Source organism: Hyaena hyaena, unplaced genomic scaffold (assembly GCF_003009895.1).
Source record: "Hyaena hyaena isolate Hyena2069 unplaced genomic scaffold, ASM300989v1 scaffold_73, whole genome shotgun sequence".
Lineage (NCBI taxonomy): Eukaryota > Metazoa > Chordata > Mammalia > Carnivora > Hyaenidae > Hyaena > Hyaena hyaena.
The window spans coordinates 1,144,170-1,149,965 of NW_024080705.1; the positions used below are offsets into that span (position 1 = coordinate 1,144,170).

Here is a 5,796-nt window from a genome sequence, read left to right on the forward strand (position 1 = left end):
AAGAACACTGTTCCTACTTTATCTGTATATGCGTCTCCCTGAATATTAATGTAGGTGTTTACCTATTTATCTGCCATGTTAGACTGTGAAGCTGTTGAAAGCCCAGGCCACATCTTATCTCCTTCCGTGTGCTCTGAGCCTCAGGACCTCACTTGGGGCTGGTTCCGTTCACGTTTTCAATGAACAAAGCTCCCATGAAATAGACATCTCTCTGCCCCAAGGAGGCCATAATATAACTTCCTGTTTGTTTTAAAATAAGCATGTGTCGTCTTTTCCTTAGCATGGTTTCTTAATTTTATCTCTCCCATCTGGACGAATAGTGCCCATACGTCCAGGAAGCCAGTTTGTGTATGCCACACAGCCCCCGCTTCCTGCACAGGCACAGACGGGAGGGAGTGGCTCGCAGGTCTTCAAGGTGCCTGTTTCCCCCTCTGGGTGGGACGATGGACAGGGACGTGACCACTCCCTGGCCCAGTCACGACATCTACTCACAGGAAACCCGACAGCTCAGAGTTCTGTGCATCACAAGCCTAGGCCAGGGGCTAAAAATGGCCTCAGAAAAACCAGCCACCATGGATCAAAGAGTTCTCCCTTTGGAGGAACACCCCCCCCCCCCGAGCGTGAGATCATCACACGCTGTTCCCAGAAGGATTCTAAACCGCCAGCTGGGAGGCAGGCTGCTTGGACCCATCTCCTTATTGACGCTCTATTTCTAATCCTGGGGTTCCCATTGTGACAGGAGGCCTGAGGCTTCCCTCTACCCCGCCAGCCTCACCAGGCCTGTTCCCCAGGCCCAGCGCGGTGGGGAGGACCAGTGTCCAGCTCCTAGCCTCTGCCAGCCCATCAAGCAAGGCCCCCAGATGCATGCAAGGACACTGAGTCATGTGACGGGCACATCCCAGACCTCACTGGAGTCAACCTGCTGTGTGAACCTGTCCCTCCAGAGCTGGTTGGTGGAAACTAGGTCAGAGCGCAAGAAACAGCCAGGACCTGAGCCTTGTGGAGCCCCAAGAAACACTGCTGCTCTTCCTCAAGGAAGCAGAAGGCTCTGCCTGATGGTCACCAAACTTCGTGTTGCTGCTTGGAACAGTTGGACAGGGAGGAACGCAGCCGTGTGAGCCTCAAGGGAGAAAGGCAAGTGCTGAGTCCGCAGGAGCCCCACAGCTGGAGTTCAAGGAGAAAACTTTGGGAGGCCTGGCAGGTGGCCTCACTCTTCCATACCTTCTAGGCCTTTCCAAGGGCATGAGGGGCTGGAGCTAGCTGGAAGGAGAGGGAAGCTTTCAGCATTCTGGGGTTCAGGACAAAGCCTCAGAAAGCAGGAGGGAGATCTGCATTCTAGACCTGGCTCTGAGATGAAGTAGAGGCAGAGGGATAAGGCTTGGGGCACCCTCACCCCGCAAAGACCTAGCTAAGCCCCAGCAGCCTCAAACGGGGCCTCTGAATGAGGAGTGGAAACACAGGCATCCACTGCGAATCGGTAGTGTTTGCGATCCCCCTCGATGAGCATCCATAGGGACCACCCCCCCCCAGCCCAGAGGCCCCAGGACCCCCACTGTGGCTTCACAGGGGTTGTTGCAGGGGTGAAGGGTGCATCCGGTAGAGCCTCTAGAACTGCAGATGCACAGATCCTCTCCCCACGCACAGACCCTACCTGTCCCCGGAGGCCACATCCTGGGAGAGCTTGGCGCTGGGCAGCAGCAGATGGTGGTGAAGGACTCAGGCCAGATCCCACGTGTCCCAGAGAAGGGGGCTGTGTACAAAACCCCACTCATCTGTTTGTCATGGGGGGGAGGGTCTTGGATAGAAGTGACATACAACACAATGTTGGTTTCAGGCGTACAACATAATGATTCCATATTCGTGTTATATTACAAAATGATCGCTACAAGAAGTCCAGTTAACACCCCTCTTTCTTGTTATAAAAGTTGTCTTTCTTGTGATGAGAACTTTGCAGACATGCTCTCTTAGCAGTTGTCAAATCTGTAACACAGAATTACTCACTACAGTCAACCCCCACTTCTCAAACCCAGTTGCAGATCTGGGCTTTGCCCTGTGGGGTCAGGGTTGGCTGGGGCTCTGGCCTGAGGGGGACTAGCTGGAGATCCCCGTGGGGTCAGGCTCCCAGCTCATCCCCTCCCCCAGCAGGCCCCTCCCTCCTGCCATGCCCTCCTCCCCAAACCTGCACCCCAGGGCTTCTTTGGAAAATTCTACAGATTACTTTGCCTTTATCCCCCCAGGCTGCCCCCACCAACACACATACAAATAAACACTCTCATAAAACACAATCATAAAACACACATACACTCTTTCTATACCTCTGTGGGTTCCCTTCTATCTTCCCTAGTTTATACACATTCCTTCTCAGACCATTTTACGGATTATGTATAAAAAGTATGTATTTTTATGCTACCCTGTCCACGTAATATATCACATACAGATTTTTATGGGTAACCATTGTCTTCAAGGAGAACTGGTGATTCCTACGTGAGGTCAGCTCAGGCATCGCGACCTGGCGGTAGGGAGGGGGAGTGGGAGAGAGGGTCCTGAAGAGTCTATTTCCTGCCAGCCCTTCGGCACTGGACCCACCACACAAGATGTGCCCAGTGGCTCAGAGCAGCAGCCCTCGTCCTGAGCCAGGGGACTGCTCTGTTGATCTCTCTGCCCCACCTGCCTGCAGGTGGAGAAAACTCTCAGGGAGGAGCCTGCAAAGGCTCCGGGGCCTCCTGTTCTGACCCCAAGGACACCCCCTCGATCACCCGTTCAGCTCTGGCCATGGAAGATGATACAGACACCCTCCTCAGACAGGGGCAGATCCCAGATCTACCCGCACAGGCCACGGGGTCCTTAAAACAAAACAAACCAAAACAAAAATGCAGAAATCCAAAACCAGAATTAGGTACAAAAATGAAAACTCGGGGAGCCTGGGTGGCTCACTCGGTTAAGCATCTGACCGGCTCAGGTCATGATCTCTCAGTTCGTGGGTTCGAGCCCCGCGTCAGGCTCTGTGCTGACAGCTCAGAGCCTGGAGCCTGCTTCAGATTCTGTGTCTCCCTCTCTTTCTGTCCCTCTCCTGCTTGTGCTTTCTTTCTCTCTCAAAAAGAAATAAAACATTAAAAAAAAATTTTTTTAAGTGAAAACTTACTTAGAAAGATCAAAACAAACCACACATTTTAAAAGCTGGCAAATCCCACAAATGTCACAAAATCCAAAACGATATTCCAGACCAGGCTTTGCTAATTCAAACCTCATCCCCACCCCCCCAACTCCTACCTGTCATGGGGCCTTTCATGTTGACCCAGGTACTGCACCTCTTTGCACAGGGCTGGGTGCGAAGGCACCCAGGAGCTGCTCCCATCCGGGCCAGCCAGCTGAGTTCTGGCCACACGTGGAATGCGGTAGCCACCTAAGTACATCTCCTTCGACCCAAACGGGCTCCCTCCTGCTAGGCATCCCCTTAGCCTGGCCACTCCAAGGTACAGTGGAGGCAGACATTAGAGGTCTTAACGGATTACAGCGCAAGCATTTTATATATACCACAGGACAGGCCTATGACCATGGGGACACTGCCACGGCCCCTTCCGGTCCTTGGAAGGCTCCAGAGCATGGGGGGGACCTGGGGTTGAAGCCTCATCAGATTCAGTGGTCCCACCTCTGCTGGGAGCCCTCACCCTTCACTTGGTCTGGTTGACTTCATCAGTGTGAAAGTCATGTCCTCTGACTTCGAACCCGAACCAGGGCCTTGCCCTTCTCTCTGCTCAGCGTTCTCCACAGTCTGTAGCTCTAATTTTGTGTGTGGGTATTGATGGGTCTGTCTCTCCAACAGACTGTCATTCCCCAGAAGGTAGGGAGCACATTTGTCTTGTCTACGATGTGCCCCCAAAGTCTAGTCCCCGCTCTGCCCCGATCCATAATAACAAGGTGAGTAAACCATGAGCTGCTCATGTAGAAGGTATCAGAAATGGATTAGGAGGAACTTAATGGAGGACCAAGGGGGAGAAGAAGGGGGAAAATAGTTGGGGAGAGGGAGGGAGGCAAACCATGAAAGACTCTTGAATACTGAGAACAAACTGAGGACTGATGGGTGGGGGGGGGGGGGAGATGTGCACGGAGGAGGGCACTTGTGGGGATGAGCAATGGGTGTTATATGGAAACCAACTTGACAATAAACTATTTGTAAAAAATTTTTTTAAATTAAAAAAAGAAAAAAAGAAAAAGAAAAAGAAAAGATTCGGGACATGGGGCATGGATGATGTGGAATCACTATAGAGAGTCACATCTTTTATAATGTTTATTAAAAATTTCATTCAAATTATGAAAACGCAAGAGCAGTGTTTTTGAACAAATCAGAGCATCTGGAAGGCTCCAAAGCAAGCAAGACAAAAACACAGAGTGGAGGGGCACCTGGCCAGCTCCATCAGAAAAGCGTGCGACTTGATCTCAGGGTGGTGGGTTCAAGCCCCAAGTTGGGTGTAAAAATTACATAAAAATAAAATCTAAAACAAAAGCACAGAATGGAATGAGTTACATCCATTACGTTGCATATGAAACATGTTGCATTATACGAATATTTCCTAGAAGTACAAAATTAGGCTGGGAAATCAGTTGTCCAACGGAATAAGAGAGAATGACAGGAAGGAGGGAAGGAAGGAAGGAATCATTAAGACCTCAAAATGTGGCAAAATGAAACATGTTACCTAAAAGACTGTAACAATTCTCAGCTAAGCTAAAACAGACGTGCCACACCCGCACCGTGGCACATCTGATGAACACACTTTGGGCTGGGTCACCGGTACACCAGGCGCGCAGGGAGGTGGTTTTAGGTTGGGGCTCGAGGGGGCACGAGGCAGAAAGACACCCTGACCCCTCTCACCTGGGCTGAGGGAGCTCTGGCCCCCGACCACACACTCAGAGGAGGATCCAGATGGTCCGGTCCGGTCCAGAGGAAGGGTAGATACTCCTTCCCCCACACCCCAGGCATGTTCCCATGGTGACAGAGCCCCTCCTGCTGTGTCAAACAGGAGGGAAAGCTGAACACAGGTTCCTGGAAGCCGGCAACTCTGCTCCCCACTGGGGCCTCCCTGCGGGCCTCTCCCAACCCCCGCCCCCTACCCCCTCCAGTAATGTCCTTTGTCTCCAGCTGTGTCTGCAAATGCCTGTCTGTGCCCCTCCCCAGCCCCTTCTTCTGTCTGCAGGGTAGCACATGTCCCCCTCCACCCCCCTGATCTATTTGGGGAGAAGGGGGGGGCGGGGGAACGACTCTTTAATTAATCTCCTGCCTTAATTAATTATCGTAATGGCTTTCAACTTGGGGGAGAGAGGGGCACAATGTGCCTAATATGTTTTTATGTCGACAAACACATTCTCTCCTTGGCAGAGGAAGAGGCCAGTTTGGGCGGGGGCTGCCGAGTGATTTATAAGGAGGTGCTCCCGCTGCGAATACAAGGTCTGCGTTCGGTGGCACGGTGGCCCCCCTCCCTCACTCCCTCTCCCTGTGAGACCCCAGCCTCCTTGCCCCCCTCCCCCCCTTTTCAAAAGTCCTCCCCCTCCTAACCCACCTCTTACTCCTGCTCACACACCTCATTTCCCTGCCACCCCACTCTCGCTCTCTCTCTCTTCCTCTCCAAAGCCTGGGGGTAGAGGATTCTCAGGGAAGACGGCTGCCTGGCAGACACTCTCGGGCTGACTCCCCCAGCCACATGGGGCCTGGAGGGCATCGGGGGCAGAAGGGGTGGGGGCCCAGCTCAGCTTCAGCCTGTTCCTCTGTGAGACCTCTCGGCTGGCCTTTAGGGGCACCTC

At 52.7% G+C, this 5,796-nt stretch overlaps 1 long non-coding RNA gene across 1 annotated transcript; it reads right to left on the minus strand.

Moving 5' to 3' along the window:
- Positions 1–671: 671 nt before the first annotated feature.
- Positions 672–4,998, minus strand: LOC120232515. The gene is made up of 4 exons (XR_005528585.1): positions 4,871–4,998; positions 2,436–2,509; positions 1,652–1,795; positions 672–1,260 (listed from the first exon to the last, which is right to left on the minus strand). It is a non-coding gene; the product is annotated as an uncharacterized LOC120232515 (long non-coding RNA).
- Positions 4,999–5,796: the final 798 nt, after the last annotated feature.